Raw genomic sequence first — 20,902 nt, 5'->3', positions numbered from 1 at the left:
TTAGAACATTTTTTAAAATATAATATTTACGAATAGATTTTTTTTGACGTTTGACTTGTTAAAAAAATTTAATAACAACTTGTTGTTGCAAATAAAATGCCAAACTGATATTATATATACTGATTTTAGTAAGGCTTTTGACAAAGTGGATCACTTATTATTATTACATAAACTTGACAAAATGGGTTTCGCAACATTATTTTTATCACGGATATCATCTTATTTGCAAGGGCGTACACAGAGAGTTTCTTTCAATAATGTTCTTTCTAAACAGATAACTGTGTACTCTGGTGTCCCCCAGGGTAGCCATTTAGGTCCTCTACTTTTTGTATTGTATCTAAATGACCTTCCAACGGTTATACGTTACTCTAAGATCCTAATGTTTGCTGATGATGTCAAACTTTTTTGTAAATGTAAAAAACTGTCTTTGTTTAGAACACAACCTTTTAAAAGTGATTACCTCATTGGTTCTTACAAATTGGACAATGTAGACTCATTCATTGATCTTTGTGTAATTTTAGACAATAAATTGCGTTTTAGTTTGCATATTGATTCATGTATAAATAAAGCCAAGTCATGGCTGGGTTTTATAAAAAGATGGTCAAAAGAATTTGACGATCCTTATGTGACTAAGCGTTTATTTATTAGTTTGGTTCGGCCCACTTTAGAATACGGTTGCGTATTGTGGAGTCCTTTTTACAAAACATAATCTGAGTGTGGCGTTGGGACCGATCGAAAAAAAAAATGGTCAGGCTTCATCTCTTTAGTTGTTGTTTTTATAAAAACAACGTTTGTTTATTAGTGGAGAACGATGGTAATGTTTACCAGGGGATAAGGCAGGGAATACCTAGGTTTCGGAAAGAGCCACCAATCCTCATCAGTTCCCTTGTTTTTTTGTCCGGGATATTCTCCCCAGAAGTTATTTTAAAAATAATTTCTATGACAAAAAAAAACCTTTTTTAACCAAGTGACGAGATCGTAAGCTCAATAGAAGAGGAACCAAAGAATTAAATAAAACTAAAATTCTTTCGGAAAATCTTCTAAATCTTACAACCGCACTTATAAACATTTACATCTTCCTCCGCTTGTTATGCTTTCGTTCTACCTGAACGAAGTAGCATAACCATGTAAATTGGTTTTGTGTGTTACAACAAAAACCCCTTCGTCGACCGTGCCTTGTCTATTAATAGAACAGTGTTCATGTTGCAAAATGCTATGGTATCCCGAACAAAAAAGCCAACACTGTTCTTTAATAACAATTTTTTAAACAAACCTAAAACAAATAAAAATATTTAATAAATACATATGTTTATGGAAAATGTATATAATATGTGAATTTATTTAAATTAACAAAACAAATAACATGACATTTTAAATTGTAATTCAATTTGATATCATAAATTCTCAAATATTGTGTCTTAATAATAACTTACAATTTGTATTGCATTTACTTGGTAATGAAGTTCTTATAGGATGTATTTACCTGTTTGTATAAATGAAAATAGTTCTTTTAATTGATTTTCAAAACTTCTGATATCAAACTATTAATTTGAAAAACACATTCACATACGAACAAAGTTAAATTTATTGCGCAGGTATTATAATAACTGGAAGTTTCACCGTTCCAATGAACTCTGGGTTTGTGGGGCAGTTCAGAAAGTTTTTGAACGGTAGATGGAAGTTTCTGAGAGAATAACATGTTGACTACAGTTGTAATTTTTACTACACTCATCCTTTCAGCTACAAATATGGCCAAAAAGTTTGTGGTCGAAATTACGGTTTTAGACCTTAGATATATCAACCCTCCTCCGTACATAGTATGGAGGGAGTATTATGTTCGTCATTTCGTTTGTAACTCATCGAAATAATAAGCTTAGACCTTATAAAGTATATATACTTGATCAGAGTAAAATTCTATGTCGATTTAGCTATATCCGTCCGTATGTTCGTCTGTTGCAATCGTGCTAGAGCCAAAGCATATTAAGATAGGAAGCTAAAATTTTGCACCAATCAGTCTTTTGTCAGCAGTCAGGTCAAGTTATATATTTGTGCTATATCGGCACACGATATCGCATAGCCTCCATATGACGGTACACCCCGATATTCGGTATTTTCATGATTTTAGAAAAAATGTTCAATGGAAGTATCCGAAAATCCACACAAGTGTTTCCTTCTAAGGTACTTAGAAAGAGAATTGTTCATATAGGTCCACGATATCGTATATCCCCCATATAACGATACCCCCGATATACGGTATTTTGATGATTTTAACGACATTTTTAACATTTAAGGGTACTATATCCTATGACAAAAATTGCACATGCAAGTCCACGTCTTCACATAGCCTTCAAAATTTAATTTCAGGCAAAAAATTATTTCTTTGGACCAAATAGTTTGGTTACTCATTCAAAAACTTTTTATCGGCCCCGTACGACTGTAGCCTTTGCTTACTTGTTTCTATTATTTAAAAGAGTATCAAAATACCAAAAAATACGGCAAAATCGATACAATTTTTCCAGTCAAATTATTTTAAATGCATTTGTCTTAAAATGAGAAAAAGGAATATGTCGCACTTAAGCATGACACCCACAATATGCTAAGACTACCTATCTGTCGGCATCCTGCCACTCTCTTACATTTAATTAGGGTATTCAGTGATCCTAAAAGATATATTTTCTGTGAGTACTTTCTAGTGTAAATATTATTTTTTTTTTTGGACCAAAAAGGTTTGTTATTCATTCAAAAACTTTTAACAAAGTAATATATATATTCTTTAAATATACGTTACTCCTAGCCGAAAATAGTAAAGTATGTTATATTGAATCCAAAGGGACAAATGTTATTATATGGCCTTATCATCTTAAATTATATTTTTCCACTCCTTAGGAGAATAATGGAAGATATGTTAACATAAAATTTTGCCACTATTATTATGGATGGGTAATTTCAAAAAATGTACTTTTAAGTCATGAGCTGCTTGTGTAAGTCAACTATTGGTTGACAACACCAAATAATATTTATTTGTTAATTATAGCCATGGTAGATCTAAGAAGGTAAAGTCATGTAGTCATATATTTACAATTTTTATACCCTACACCACATAGTGGTAAGGGTATTATGTCTTTGTGCATTTGTTTGTAACATGGAGAAGGAAACGAGATAGACCCATAGTTACTTTTGAGAACCTTCATAGAATCACTTTCTGAGTCGATTTATGCATGTCAGTCCGTCTGTCCGTCCGTCCGTCCGTCCGTCCGTCCGTCCGTCTGTCCATGTATTCTTGTGAACAAAATGCAGGTCGCATTTATTATCCGATTGAGATGAAATTTTCCAAACAATATTTGTTTGGCCCAAGGACGAACCCTATTGAAATTGGTGAGAATCGGATCAAATTTAGATATAGCTCCCATATATATCTTCATCCGATTTTGGGTTAAATGTGCACCAAATGTCCACTATCAGTCCAAATTACCTGAATTTTGGCACACCCAACCGAGTTCGGCCTAGAAGCAAGTATATCAAATTTGGAGAAAATCGGTTCAGATATAGCTATAGCTCCCATATATATCTTTCATCCGATTTGATCTTTAAGTCCCTCACATTCCTACTATGCACTCCACAACCGTGATATTTGGTACCAGGTATTAGATGGAGCACAGAAATAGCTGTTTTAAATTTTATCGAAATCGGTTCAGATTTGGATATAGCTCCCATATATATCTTCATCCGATTTCGGGTTAATTGACCACCAAATGCTCAATATCAGCCCAAATGGCCCGAATTTTGGCACATGTGACCGAGATTAGCCTTAAAGCAAATACAACAAATTTGGAGAAAATCGGTTCAGAAACAGCTATAGCTCCCATATATATGTTTTATCCGATTTGGTGTTTAAGCCTCTCACATTCGTAATATGCACTCCACAAGAATGATATTTGGTACCAGATAAAAGATACAGCCCAGAAATAGCTGTTTGTAATTTTATCGAAATCGGTTCAGATTTGGATATAGCTCCCATATATATCTTCATCCGATTTCGGGTTAATTGTGCACCAAATGGTCGATATAAGTCCAAATGGACTGAATTTTAGTACAAGGGACCAAATTCAGCCTAGAAGCAAGTATATCAAATTTAGTGAAAATCGGTTCAGATATAGATATAGCAACCATATATATGTTTCATCCGATTTAGTGTTTTAGTCCCATACATTCGTAATATTCACTCCACAACCGTGATGTTTGGTACCAGGTATTAGATGGAGCACAGGAATAGCTGTTTTAAATTTTATCGAAATCGGTTCAGATTTGGATATAGCTCCCATATATATCTTCATCCGATTTCGGGTTAAATGTGCACTAAATGGTCAATATCAGCCCAATTTTCGTACATAAGACCGAATTCAGTCTAGAAGCTAATACGTCAAATTTGGAGAAACCCGGTTCAGGGATAGCTATAGTTCGTAAAATGCACGATAGAATTAGATAGATTTTGATTTTGTACCAAATATCTCATAGAGCTCTGAAATGCCCTGTATAAACCTTTTTACGAGAGCTCTACTAAATATGCATAGTGGTGTAGGGTATCATATAGTCGGCCCCGCCCGACTTTTGAGCTTTCCTTACTGGTTTTGAATTATACATTTGACAACATATCATTGAACTGTTTTTATGCATTGAAATTTGACAAGGTAAATTACAGAAAATGCAGAGCTGGGAATGCTAATTTGAAATGAGGTTACTTTTTTTCATTGTACTATGATTATAGCACTTTATATGAAATATATGAAGGAAAAATACATATGTATATATTGCGTTTGTCCTTCATATATCAACAATTATCACCAACATCCAAATGGAATAATAACTATCACTTTCCTCTTTTCATGTCCATTAACTCCAACAAATGGCAGAGAACCATATCAGTTAAGTCAGGATACACAATCAGCATTGGATACCACCAAAAACAAGCCATTGTGGGAATACTTTTCGACAGTGCTTGTCAGGGAAAGCGGAGATTTTGGCCATTTTTGACTTTTAACGGAAATTACATTTTGTGGTCAAAAAGTCAGACACATTATTTATTTGCTATTACATTTGGCTTGTTATTAACACATTTTATGATATGTCCTAACGTTTGCATGTTTAAATTTGCTGGTGCATTTAAATTGTGCAAAATTGAAAGCGAGATCAAATGCCAGGTGTTAAATTTTATAGATTAATGAAAAAAATTACAAAATTGATTTTAGTTATTGGTGTTTAATATAAGCCGATATATGCAGTATATTATTCGACATATCTGTGAGTAATGTCATAAATATTTCTTGGGCCAGCAATGGCGTTTTGTATCAAATAATCTGAAAAAATACATTATTTGAAGTTCAAGCTACTTATCATTCTTCAATTTGTCCCAATTGAGTTTCTTCTTTTGCTCTCACTTCGAAATGTGTGTGTTTAATTTTGTTAATTGATTTGAAATTTACACAGACATTGAGTTGCAAGCATTTTTGACAATTATAGCATTGTTTATTTTCCAGGAATGCTATGCATGTGCACACTCATACGTACAAAAGTATCGAAATATGGGAATAAAAGACCTGCATTTGAGTGTCAAGGAAACCTAATCACTGATATATTATTTAACTGATAATTTTTTTTATTGATTTGAGGTATTTGATGTCTATACAGTAAAAGTGAAAATGCAAATAACAAAATTATTGGAAATCTTATCAAATTTGCATTGAGTACTGAGGAACAAAACGATAGAAAGCAAAATATTATTATAATACCCAAGAGATGAAGAAAAGATCAACGAAGAGAGATGAATGGTGAATAGTAATCAAATTAGCTAGAGTGTAGGAATAAAAGAATTTGTAATTTATTAGAAAATGGAAAAATCTTATTAACTCAAGTGTTAATATTATTTGGTGCATACCACACGTCAGCAAATGAAAACCAATTACTAAATTAGAAAAAACCTATATATGGTTTTACTATAAATTAGAGATATAATAAAATATATAAGTTCAAATTTGCGGATATAACAGTCAATGATCCAAATGCTATTGAATAAATTCAATGAAGTTGAATAAATTCAATCTGATATTTTTATGAACGGAAATTGAAATATAGCAAAGAACAACAACTTCCGACCTAAATTTAAACAGCTTGTGTGGATGAGACTTTTGTAACACTGCGCAGCACAAAAAATAATTAAACGGAAAAGTCGGCAGATTATGAAAGTAGAACTAAGAATACAACCTTAATAGAGGGAAAAAGTTCCCCCCTCTTCCATATTTTTTTAAAAGTTCGAATAAAAATTTAATGGAATGTATCAAAATACCAAAGTTACTTTGGTAAAAAGTTTTAAACTTCAAGCGAGTCAGAAAGAGGGACCCTTTTCTTCATTAAAATCCCCTTTTAAACGACATTGTAACAAGTTAAAATATTCTACAAAATTATTTTACCTTCCACCATGGTATGGAGTTTGTAACACCTCGAAGTATACATTTTAGGCCCCACAAACATAAAATTCTATCATCTATTCTAAATTCTATTGATCAGCATAAAATTCTATGTAGATTTATAGATATGCGTCCATCTGTCCGTCTGTGGAAATCACCCTAGCTTCAGAACGAAATGAAGTAGGTTGATTAAATTTTACTCTAATGTGTATTATATTTGCAGGACTTTTGGTATTGAAAATGTGTCATGTAGGTCCACGTTTTGGTAAAGCCCCCTTATAATGGTACCTGTTTCAAGTTCGTAATAGATACTACATATAGCCCGCATATAACGATACCTCCCAATATGCAGTATTTTGATGATTTTAGCGACATTATTCACCCTAATTGTTTCGAATTTGGTATTTGAAGTTCGGAATGGATACTACAGCCTGTGACAGAAAATTGTATGTGCAGGTCCACGTCTTCTAATAGCCCGCATATAACGATACCTCGGCTATATTCGACCTACCCTATAATTTTTTTTAGCAACACACATCTCAATATTTTCTAAGAATTTTGTGTATCACAATATTGTCACCAAATAGATATCCAGAGAATTTGGATATTTATAACCCTTATACATTCGAAATAGTCGGCGTGTTTTTTGAAACATGGTGTATCGCAATTTTTTAGCTCAAAAGTAAATATGGTATATGTCGGTCAACTCTCCTTCCCAACAAAATATTAAAATTTTTATATGAAAATGCAATACATCGATAGACTTTTTCTGGTACCTCCTCACAAAAGCATATTATATTCCAAATAAATAAATATTCATATACAAGGTTGCGCAAAAGTAATCTTCCGATTTATTTGGCTGTAATTCAAAAAAAAAAAAAAAATGAAAATCTTGTGGATTATTTTTATTTGATCTTTTAGTTTTTTTATTACATCAAGTCGAGAATACGATATCACATAAATGGTCGCCGCTACAGTTTATTGTCATTTAAGCCCTTTTTTATGGCATTTCCCATCACTTTGGCCAAAACTTCCGGCGACAGCTTCTCACATTCTTGACGGATATTGTTTTTAACAGCTGAAAGAGTCTAAGGCTTGTTGATATAAACCCACGAACGGTCAAATCAGGCGATCTTACTGGCCAGTGCAAATCGCGAAAACGGGAGATTAGGCGCCCGGGAAATGCATCCTTCAGCATAACGATTGTGGCACGTTCAGTGTATGGCGTTGGACCGTCCTGTTTTAACCACATGTTTTTCAATCCCAATTCATTAAGTTGCGGCAGAAAGAAATCGTTGAGTATTGCTTTGTAGCGCTTACCATTCACAGTAACCGTTTGGCCCGCAACGTCTTCGAAGGAACAAGGTCTGACTCCTCCACCGAAAACAGCAAACCCTACAGTGACTTTGAGCGGATGTAGTAGCTCTTTGTGGGTTACACGCGGATTTTTAGTGCCCCAGAAGCGTAGATTTTGCTTATTTACGTAGCCGCTAAAATGGAAACGGACCCTATCACTCATGATTATTTTTGATAAAAATCATATTTTTCTAGGTGGTGATTAAAAATTCACCAATATTCCGCATTCTGGAGCAGAGTAGCGTAACATTGTTTATTAACATGTACATATTTCGCTTGCGTTTACTACAAAAATGTCAAAACAGAACTGAAATTAGGGGCTAATCGTAAAATTTATTTCAATTTCTTATAGGTGGATTACTTTTGGGCCACCTTGTACATATCTCTTATAAAGTGGAAAAAGTAGTCGTTATAGTCCAAACTTGGGATGTCGTAATATTTATATCACACTTAGGTCAGATGCAAAGTGAACAAATTGGTAACTTTGGTTCAATATTCGGAATTATTATTAGCAGGTCAAAATATATTATACTAGCTGGCCCAGTCCGCGTTGCCGGCCCGTACTTTTAGTCTTTAAAGCATAATAAATCACAGATCTGACTTATGTAGCCGGCACAATTTTGATTATAAATAATGACTTGATTATGAGTAATGACTCCATGACTAAATATAAATTAATATTCATGGCAAAAATTATATTTACCGTCGGTTTAATTGAATTTTTAAAATTATTAGTACATTTGCATATCAATGGAGATTATTTTTAAGAGTACACCTATGAGAATTCACAATATAGAATATAATTTGCCATTGTCTTAGGCCCATATTTCATAGATCCACATATATATATAACATTTAAACTTTTTTATCGGTATGAGAAAATGCCATAACGTCAGCCATTGGCAGTAAAACTACAAATTTAAAAATAGTTCTCTGTTATATTATGCAACATGTAAAGCCTTGCTTAATTATTTTATAAATATTCCTTATGTTTGCTTTTGTGTAACCTTCAAAAAAAGATTAACACGGAAAGAAGAACAATATGCTTGTAGTATTGAATTGGACAGTTTGTAATAATTAAAATAGTTTAATCATTAATTATTCATTTATGTGGTTGGTGGTTTCACGCTGAGTGTATGTTAGTTATTAATTACCCACGTACCGTTATGCCAAATGTCAACTGAAATATTAAACGATATGATACAACTTGTGAAATTAAGGTAATTAACCTCAAATTAAGAGTTATATATTTTAAGCATTCCTTTTTTGTATTATTAAATTATGTACTTGTATGATATTAATATCAACAATTACAAAAAAAGGTTATTAAAAGTTCGGCCCGGCGAATAAAATTTTATCAACCTACTTCATTTCGTTAGGAAGCTAGAGTGATTTCCACAAACTGACAGACGAACAGACGGACGGACATTGATCAGCAGAATTTTATGCTGATCAAGAATATATATACTTTGTGGGGTCTAAAATGTATATTTCGAGGTGTTACGAACGAAATGACAAACTTAATATACCCTCCATACTATGGTGGAGGGTATAAAAATAACAAAGACCTCGAGCTCAATTTTAGTAAACTTACAGTTGAAATAATTTAAAATAAAGGTCGAATACAATAACTAAAAATCAAATATTATTATTATATCATTGTTGAATTTATTTATTTGTAGAATTTAAAGAGATACACCTTTTTTACTTGGAATTTGATATATATCACCAACGCACAAAACTACTCTAAAGCATCATTGCATACTTTTAGGTGGCATGAAACCAGAAAAAGGCGGCCAAGAATTCGACTGGGTTTTTGCTTTTCGTCAAACGAAAGTCTGCTTATATACTCTTAGATATTTGATACCTGAAAGCTCAATTAAATTTTTGCATCTGAGTAGGTTATTTTAAGAGATAAGTTATTAATGATAACAGGTCAGACACAACCGTAATGTTCATTATTCGCCATTAATAATTACTTTTGAATAATTTTGTACAAATTACAAAAATACTCCTGAAAACATATAAACATAATACAAATTGTTCTACCAAATTTTTAAGCACTATGTCAAATTACAGCCCACATAATTTGACATAGTGCATCATCAGACGGGAATCGTTAAATCGACTTATGATCCTGAATATATCTAGTTTATGAGTTTGGGGATGTTACAAACGGAATGACAAAGTTAATATAACCTCCTAACACGGTGGAGTGTGTAAAAACTTCAAATTTTTACATTTCGTTCGTCCATACAGAGTATTATATTGTAAATAACTTTTGAGTACTTTTCGCACCCTTTTAGTTCGAATTTTCGAAATCCAAGCCTTTTCACACGTCTACACACCAAGTATTACCGTCGTGCAAATTTCAAGGTTTTTGCTTCAGATGTTTCCAAAAACTTTTTAATTTTATTGAAATAAATTATGTATGCTCATATTACTGTTGACGACATTAATGAAAATGTTTGAATTTTTGTATAAATTACAAAATACTCCCGAAAACATGTAAACATAAATGTTATAAACGTCTGCATTGTCCGTTTAAAGTATCAATTAGGATAACTTAAAAAACATTATTCGAAATCAAAGAAAAAAAAATGAAATGTGTTTAATCAAATTTTTACGCCTCTACGCCAACGTTTCCATTTCTATGTTAATATTTCTTCTAAAACACTGATTGTGAAATTTGAAGCTGAATATTTTAAACATTTTTTTCGCGAAATAAGTTTACTGGCATTTGCTTTTCCTGATCTAACTTCAAATTCAATGACCTTATAATCCGTCTAATTTTAAACTGTTTACCTTTAATGTGATTAAACATCATATACATTCTTCCAACTTGTCAAAAGTGAACAAGCGAACTGACAATGAACTGGTGAAACCTTCATCGAATTCCTTCATGATTGACAAGCCATCATTGAAACCGAAACCTTTGAAGTATTATCCTCTGTTCTGTGATTTGTTTCCCCTTCATGTATTTATCATCGATATTCGCATCTGTTGAGACTGTAAATATTTCATGAATTAAAAAATATAAAACGGTGGGTTTGGAATTATTAAAGTTAACTATTAAATATTATTCCGAAAGATAATAATTCGGCATATGAATTTAATGGATATAAAGTTACAATGTTTGCATTAGAGTAAGTTTGCAATTAACGTGTTCAAAACCGCCCACTGTTTCATTGCAGTTTTCTGTGAAGTGATTTTTTGTAATCGAAAATCTAAAAACAACAAGTAAAAACGCTGTAAGATCGGCCAGCCCGAACTTTGAATGCCCTCCAACATTTGGAACGAATTTAGCAATTCTCAAAAACCATAAAATCTGTTAAAATCTTGAAAATACCGAATATCGGGAGGTACCGTTATATGGGGGCTATATGAAGAAATGGACCTGCACAAACAATTTTCCGTCTTAGGTTATAGTATTCATTACGAACTTCAAATACCAAATTTGAAACAATTCCGGTGAAAAGTATCGCTAAAATCATCAAAATACCGATCGGGGGGTACCGTTATATGGGGACTATACCTACATGGCCCATTTTCAATACCAAAAGACCTACAGAAATAATATACATTTGAGTAAAATTTTATCAATCTACTTCAATTAGTTCGGAAGCTAGAGTGATTTCCACAGCCGGACAGACGGATAGACAAAGAATCTAAATCGACATAAAATGTTATGCTGATCAAGAATATATATACTTTGTGGGGTCTAAAATGTATATTTCGAGGTGTTACAAACGGAATGACAAACTTATTATACACTCGATACTATGGTGAAGGGTATAAGAGATGGAGGGTATATTAAGTTTGTCATTCCGTTTGTAACTCATCGTAATAATCATTTTAGACCTAACAAAGTATATATATTCTTGATCAGCGTAAAATTCTAAATGTTGCACAGATCTGTCTTTTGTCTGCAGAAAGGTCAAGTTCGAAGATGGGCTATATCGGTCCACGATATCGTATAGCCCCAATATAACGGTATTTTGATTATTTTAGCCACATTTTTTAATGGAATTGTCTGATATTCCACACAAGGAGTTCCTTGTGAGTACTTTACCCCCTGAAAGAGAATTGTCTATAGAAGTCCACCATATCGTGTAGCCCCCATATAACGGTACTTCCCGATATTCGGTATTTTGATGATTTTAGCTACATTTTTCAGCGGAATTGTCTGAAATTCCAAAAAAGAAGTTCCTTGTGAGTACTTTACCCCTGAAAGAGAATTAACTATAAAGGTCCACGATATTGTATATCCCCCATATAACGCTCCCCCAGTATTCGGTATTGTGAACATTTTTAACGGAATTGTCTTAAAATCCACACAAGGAGTTCCTTGTGGGTACTTTATTTCTTGGAAAAGAATTATCTGTATAGGTCCACGATATCGTGTAGTACCCCACGATATTCGGTATTTTGATGATTTTAGCCACATTTTTTAATGGAATTGTCTGAAATTCCACACAAGGAGTTCTTTGTGAGCACTTTACTCCCCGACAGACAATTATCTTCACAGGTTAACGATATCGTAAATCCCCCATATAACGGAACCCCCCGATATTCGGTATTTTGTTAATTTTAGCTACTTTTGCAATGGTATTGTCTGAAATTCCACACAAGGAGTCCCTTCTGTGTACTTTACCCCCTGACAGAGAATTTTCTATATAGGTCCACGATATCGTATATCCCCATATAACGGTACCACCCGAATTTCGGTATTTTGACGATTTTAGATACATTTTTCAACGGAGCTGTCTGAAAACCCATACAAGGAGTTCCTTGTGAGTACTTTACCCCCTGAAAAAGAATTGTGTATAGAGGTCCACGATATCTTATATCCCCCATATAACGGTACCCCCCGATATTCGGTATTTTGATGATTTTAGCCACATTTTTTACGGAATTGTCTGAAAATCCACACAAGGAGTTCTTTGTGAGCACTTTACTCCCTGACAAAGAATTCTCTTCACAGGTTAACGATATCGCATATCCCCCATATAACGGTACCCCCCGATATTCGGTATTTTGATGATTTTAGCCACGTTTTCCAATGGTATTGTCTGATATTCCACACAAGGAGTTCCTTGTGAGTACTTTACCCCCTGAAAAAGAATTGTCCATATAGGTCCACGATATCGTATATCCGCTATATAACGGTACTTCCCGATATTCGGTATTTTGGTCATTTTAGCCACATTTTTCAACGGAATTGTCTGAAGCTCCACACAAGGAATCCCTTCTGAGTGATTTACCCCCAGACATAGATTTGTCTATATAGGTCCACAATATCGTATATTCCCCATATATGGGCAATATTAGGTATTTTAAAGATTTTAACTGAATTTTTAATGGATTTTATTTTATTATTTTTTTTTTTGTTTTGAAAAATTTCTAATTCGTTTCAAATGGTGGAGGGTATTCAAAGTTCGGCCCGGCCGAACTTACTGCTTTTTTACTTATTTTCACTACAGAGTTTGTATTATTATGAATGATTTAGTCCCCTTTTAGACATTTTACAGGCAAATTGGCATTTAGGATTGTCAGCACATAAAAAACATGGGTGCATTCGGATAGATTTTATTCATTTTTATATTTCGTGTAAAAATGTAGTAACATTTCAGAACAGCCACATTTAATTTTCCTTTTTATACCCTACACCACATAGTGGTAAGGGTATTATGTCTTTGTGCATTTGTTTGTAACATGGAGAAGGAAACGAGATAGAACCCTAGTTACTTTTGAGAACCTTCATAGAATCACTTTCTGAGTCGATTTATGCATGTCAGTCCGTCTGTCCATGTATTCCTGTGAACAAAATGCAGGTCGCATTTATTATCCGATTGAGATGAAATTTTCCAAACAATATGTTTTTGGCCCAAGGACGAACCCTATTGAAATTGGTGAGAATCGGATCAAATTTAGATATAGCTCCCATATATATCTTCATCCGATTTCGGGTTAAATGTGCACCAAATGTCCGCTGTCAGTCCAAATTACCTGAATTTTGGCACACCCAACCGTGTTCGGCCTAGAAGCAAGTATATCAAATTTAGTGAAAATCGGTTCAGATATAGATATAGCAACCATATATATGTTTCATCCGATTTAGTGTTTAAGTCCTTTACATTCGTAATATTCACTTCACAACCGTGATATTTGGTACCAGGTATTAGATGGAGCACAGGAATAGCTGTTTTAAATTTTATCGAAATCGGTTCAGATTTGGATATAGCTCCGATATATATCATCATCCGATTTCGGGGGATTTACCACCAAATGGCCGTAATAGCATAAATTTTGGCAAATCCGACCGAAACCAGCATATAAGCAAGTACACCAATTTTAGTAAAAATCGGTTCAGATATAGCTATAGCTCCCATATATATGTTTCATCCCATTTCGTCTTTAATCCCTCACATTCGTAATATGCACTCCACAGGAATGATATTTGGCACCAGATATCAGATAAAGCCCAAAAATAGTTGATTTTAATTTTATTAAAATCTGTTCCTATTTGGATATGCCTCCCATATATATATTCATCCGATTTCGTGTTAATTGTGCATCAAATGGCCAATATCAGCCCAAATGGCATGAATTTTGGCAAATCCGACCGAAACCAACCTATAAGCAAGTACACACATTTTAGTAAAAATCGGTTCAGATATAGCTCTAGCTCCCATATATATGTTTCATCCGATTTGCTCCTTAAGTCCCTTACATTCGTAATATACTCTTCACAGGAATGATATTTGGTACCAGATATCAGATAAAGCCCAAAAGTAGTCGATTTTAATTTTATCAAAATCTGTTCAGATTTGGATATAGCACCCATATGTATCTTCATCCGATTTCGGTTAATTGTGCAACAAATGGCCAATATCAACCGAAATGGCATGAATTTTGGCATATCTGGCCAAATTCAGCCTAGAAGCAAGGACACCAATTTTAGTAAAAGTCGTTTCAGATATAGCTATAGTTCCCAAATATATCTTCATCCGATTTCGGATTAAATGTGCAGCAAATGGCTAATATCGGCTCAAATGACCTGACTTTTGGTAGTCTGGAAGCAAGTACATCAAATTTAGTGAAAATCGATCGGATACAGCTATAGCTCTTATATATAGCTTTCATCCGATTTGTACTTTAAGTCCCTCAAATTCGAAAAATGTACGATACAAGAATAATATTTGGTATCAGATGCAGCCAAGAAATATTTTCTTTTTCAGTTTTACAAATATCGGTTCAGATTTGGATATACCTTCTATATATATCTTCATCCAATTTCGTGTTGATTGCGCACCAAATGTCCAATATCAGCCCAAATATCCTGGGTTTTGGCACATCTGACCGAATTCAGCCTAGAATCAAATACATCAAACTTGGTGAAAATCGGTTCAGATATAGCTATAGTTCGTAAAATGCACGATAGAATTAGATAGATTTTGATTTTGTACCAAATATCTCATAGAGCTCTGAAATGCTATGTATAAACCTTTTTACGAGAGCTCTACTAAATATGCATAGTGGTCCGACTTTTGAGCTTTCCTTACTGGTTTAATTTCTGTATATAAATCAAACGGAATTGTTAGCATATTTAACATTTTTCAGCTCACTCATAATTGTATATAGGTGACTCGTCAATATTAAATATATTACTATCAACACAAAACCCTTTAAATCCCTACTTTTAAACATTTTATGTATGTAGTACTAATAATTTATATAAAAGGGTAAAATATGTAAAAAGATATTTGTAGGCCATATATCTGATGCTAATTTTCAGTTTTAGTTAAATATAATAAATACTCTTTTCAGTAAAAAATATAATTGGAAATAAAAGAGATATGGTACTGTAAAGGGGATCGTACGTGGCTATATTCTTAGGGCAATTTAATTACTAAAGGTACGGTCACACTGGGCAAATATTTGATCGAAATTTGTTTTCCCATATTTGACTGAACAAATGCTAAATTCATACAGAGTTAATTCGATCTTCACATTACAGTGAAATTTTTGACAGATTTTGTTTGTTCAAGCAGCCAATAAACAGCGTCAAATAGTGCTATGGGAAAACATGTTTGACACATGTTCACATTCGTATAATATATTTTCCCCATGAAATTGTTTGATCAAAGTGTGTAGTAAAACATTTACATTCTTGCGCGAAATAAACCTTTTTATACCCTCCACCATACTATGGAGGGTATATTAATTTTGTCATTCCATTTGTAACTCTTCGAAATACTCATGTCAGACCCAACAAAGTATATATATTCTTGATCAGCGTAAAATTCTAAGACGATTTAGCCATGTCCGTCTGTCTGTCTGTGTGTCTGTCCGTCTGTCTGTCTGTCTGTTGTAATCACGCTATCTTTCGAACAAATTGAGATAGAAGGCTAAAATTTTGGACGCATGTATATTTTGCCAGTAGGCAGGTTAAATTCGTAAATGGACCATGTAGGTCCAAGTGATCATATAGCCCCCATATAACGGTACCTCCCGATATTCGGTATTTCGATGATTTTAGCGACATTATTCACCGGAATTGTTTCAAATTTGGCATTTGAAGTTCGTAATTGATACTACGGCCTAACACAGCGCCCCATATAACGGTACCCCCCCGATATTCGATATTTTGATGATTTTAGCGCCACTATTTAACGGAATCGTTCCAAATTACGTATTTGAAGTTCGTAGATACTGCAGCATAAAACAGAAAATGTGCCATTTTTCTTCAAGTTTCTCATTTATATATTGTAATAACTTATGACAAAAGTTGCCTACGCAGGTCCAGATCGTCGTATAGGCATTCGGTATTTTTAAGATTTTAACAGAATTTTTAACGGATTTTATTTTTTTTTTTTAGAAATTGCCAAATTTGTACCTAATGGTGGAGGGTATTAAAAGTTCGCCTCGGCCGAACTTACAGCTTTTTTACATTACCTACCTCTGGGAAAAATTGAAGAGTTTTTACTAAACTTGAGTTGTTCCGAAAAATCTACTTATTTTTGTCAAAACATTTCAAAATCTTTGCATATCAATGTTGCCAAGCGTAGATGCATCTACCTATATCCTGTTCCAGAACCTGCAAGAATCTACTAGTTTAGCAATTTTTTTCGATATAATAAAGAGAAAATCGATTATCGTAGTAAAACATTTACATTCTTGCAGTTCTGGAATATATAATACTAGCTGGCCCGGCCCGCGTTGCCGGACCGTAGTTTTTGTCTATTATGCATTTGTCCAAGCATAATTATTCACAGATATGACTGATATAAGTGTTCACGTACAGGTCGATTAAAAGTGTTTTAAAATACCTGTACCCATTTTTAAAGCCGTGGACTTCAATATTTAAACCGTGAGCTTCAACTGTGTGGATGTGCTATACAAATCTATCAAAAAGTATATATCAATCTTATCGCCATGTAAGGGATCAAATTAATTTTTAATATGGTTAAAATCGTAGAAAAATCTTCCAGTCAAATGAGCAGTAATTTGGAAATTACTGTATTTTGTATACTATAGAATTGAGGGCTGAATGATTTAAGAATAGCCAAAATAATTACTTTTTTAAACCCATTAGCAGATTTTCACCCCCCTAATACACATTATTAGCCAAATTCTTTGAAATATGGTAAAATTAGGAGGTACCTTCTTTATATGGGCACTACTCCGAAACTTCGACCTTCATTGAAAACTTTCTTCTACTCCTTATTATCCAAGATGACAAATAGAGGCCAAATCAAAAATATAGCAGAACAATATAGCATGTCATAGCATTTCGCGTGATTTAAATAAGTAAAAATAGTTCTATCCACTTTATAATTGAGGGCAGAATGATAAGATGGGAATTAATTTTATTTGCCATTTAAATTGTAAGTTGGAGACCCCTTAAAGTCCATATTTTCATCATAGTATACTTCAATGATGATTTAATAAATATTCGGCCCCGTGCTACTTTCTTATATTTGTAATTTGTTCATGTTTCCACAATTTATTTCATATATATGTACATCCCAAATCTACGTTCACAGCCAATATTCTCTTGGGGGTTACAAATTCAATAGAAAACAAAATTTTCTTTTCTGGCACCAATTAGATGTGAAAGTGGACTTGGGGATACTCCAATGTGGGGACTTTATTTAAATAAATTCCTATGTGGCAATTATCTGTATGATGGTTCCGTACCCCAGGGTAGCATAAATACAATTTTTAGCCAAATCAATTAATGAATGTGGTCAAGACCAAAATGGGCCATACTCTGAAAATTTCAAACTTTATGCGAAGAGGTTCTCTACCTCCTTAGAAACAAAGATGCCAAATAATGGTCAAAATATTAAAAAAGTGACCAAGACACCAAAAATAGTTTAAATCATACGATGGTTATATAAATATGAAATCCGGTTGTACCCTTATCCGTGAGTTATGATCGATATCATGACCTGCAAAAGCAATTTAAGGTATCTTAAATGTTTGGGAAGAATTTCTGGCAGGATAGAAATCCTTTTCTTATTAAGAGTCCCATTCGCTCTACTATTTTCCACCCTTTATATTTAGTATGGTTCTGAATGTACATTGGACGGATTATTGTGACAGGAAAGAAGTAGTTCCGCGCTTTGAAATGAGCCCCATTAGGCTTTTTCGGTAACTTTTGTTTGTTCAAATGTGTTCGCATCTTCCAGCTGAACCACGATGTCGGCCCTGGAGTTGAAAGGTTGATGTCAGTTAACATCGTATTTCCCACTTATTTCATTTGTTGGTGAAAATTTGTATATAGTGAAAAATTATCCTTTATTTTGTTCACAAAAAATTACTGAATTCAATTAGATAATACAAATTGAAAAAAATTGACAAAAGAAGAATAACACATTGAAAAAATCTTCAACTTGTTCGCTGATTTTTTACAGCAAATGTTTAAAGATCCTTATATAGTTTGTCAATAGAATGTACTTCTATTTTAAAATTCGATTCCATTAAATTATTTCGGCATCATCTATTCCGTTGCGCCACCACATAATTCGGTACTACACTTCCATGTAACTCGCCATCAATTTCATTTCTCAAGAAATCAAGTCAATTAAATAAATTGGTATTAATATTTGAATTCAAAAATAAAATATAAAAAACACTACAAATGTACATTAGAAAAAAGAAATTCAAAATGGAAAAAAATCATGCAAAATAAAACATTACTATTGTACATTTCAAAAGTCAAAATGAAGATGTTAATATATCACATTTCTACGCGATTTTTTTGGATATTATACTTTTCGGAGAGGAGACAATTCCGAATTTGTATGAATCGTTAAAATTAGTCCAGCGGTTCTTAAGTTATAAGCGTAGTACTAACACAACTTTCTTTTATATATATAGATTAGAAATATCAAATAAACAAAACCACTTATTGCATTCGTTTGTCGTTCTATTCATTAAACATCATATTACAAAATGCTGGCCAATATTTTAAACTGATATTTATCCTTGTTTGACCTTACAAAACATTTGCCCCATGGTCAATTTTTTGTTTCCTGGCAAATAATTTTGTTTTCCTAAAATCAGCTGTTTTTCCATTTACTGTCAAATAATATTTGGTGGTCTGATTCTGACAAAGAAATATTTTACATTTTTGGTCAAATATTTGCCCAGTAACATTTATGTAGACTTTAAATCACATTGGCATTAAATCTCATTGCATTCATTTTCACTGTTATATGTCAGAAATAGGTTTTCCCTCTAAGAATGAACTCATATAACATTGCTCTGGTCTTTTAAGATTTTCTGCTTTAAATATGTATTTGTTTAAAAAAAGTTCAGTGTTTAATTGGGGGTAAAAAAATTCTACATAGTTTATATTTTAACTGCAGCATAGAGGAAAGTGGAACATTTTCAAATGAAAATATTTACCAGATATTTGGTCATGCACGCGGTAACACTCATAGGGAGTATCCTCTATCCAAACTTCATAAATCTTAATATTCGGAGATGGGCAATATCAGACCTCTCCTTCTTGTACATCCCCCAAAGGGTGTACATTTCATAGAAAATAATTTACCTCATATGACAAGAAATGATCATCCAATTTTCTTCAATATCGGCCCACTTCATCAAGTATCTTCCATACATTTTGAATAATCATAACTCTTAAAAAAATGTAAAAAAAAGTCCGACTACCTTAAAATTTCGCACATCCCAATATTTTTGTCAATGCAAGCTTTTGTGTGAAGACAAAATATATCGGACAACTCCTTCCGGTACTTCCCACACACCATTTTGAATAATTATATATTTCAATATTTCTACTAACACAAAATCTGATGTGAATACGGTTGATATCGGCTCACTCCTTTTGGTACCTCCCCCACAACGAATCAATGAACACATCGGTCCATTCTTCTTATAATTTTTTTTAATTATTATACCAACTTATCCTTGTGTAATTGACTGTGGTGTGTTCCGAGATTTGCAACTGCCAGGAAAAGAAAGATTGGGTGTTCGTTGTCTCTTCGTACATTTTGCAATAAGACTTATCAGAACATTTTATTTTCGATATATATCTTTATATAAAAATATCATCAGGTCTCTCTTCTTGGAACCTCTTCTTTACTTAATAATTGCAAAAAGGGATGTTATGTGAAAATGATCCTAATTTATTAATTCTTTAAAATTTGGGACTATTAGACTTCACACCTTTCTGATTAAAATTCATATCGGGAGTTTGTGACCACTACACTCATTTTATTAAGTACATTCTTCTATTGGTATTATATTGACGAAAATTGTTCGCCATATTTTAACATTGTTAACCTTTTCCGCGAACTGTTTTGTATCTTTTCTCTCCATATTTCCACGTGGATTTTGTATAATTATTCATTGAATTTTCCATCATTCCACATTTGTTGATACTATAAGATGGTACTTTAGTTTGTTCTCGTCGCTTTGAATGAATGCATTAAAATAGAATATGTTTAAAATACATCCTGCTGCTTAGCATATTCGCCTTTTGTAATGTTACAGGTTCTGCTTTTATAATCAACACGAAACAATGCTTACTGCACGAGAATGCGTGTGTG

This window comes from Musca domestica, unplaced genomic scaffold, assembly GCF_030504385.1.
Source record: "Musca domestica strain aabys unplaced genomic scaffold, Musca_domestica.polishedcontigs.V.1.1 17, whole genome shotgun sequence".
In the NCBI taxonomy this organism is placed as follows: domain Eukaryota; kingdom Metazoa; phylum Arthropoda; class Insecta; order Diptera; family Muscidae; genus Musca; species Musca domestica.
Note: the sequence above shows the minus strand (reverse complement) of the source record.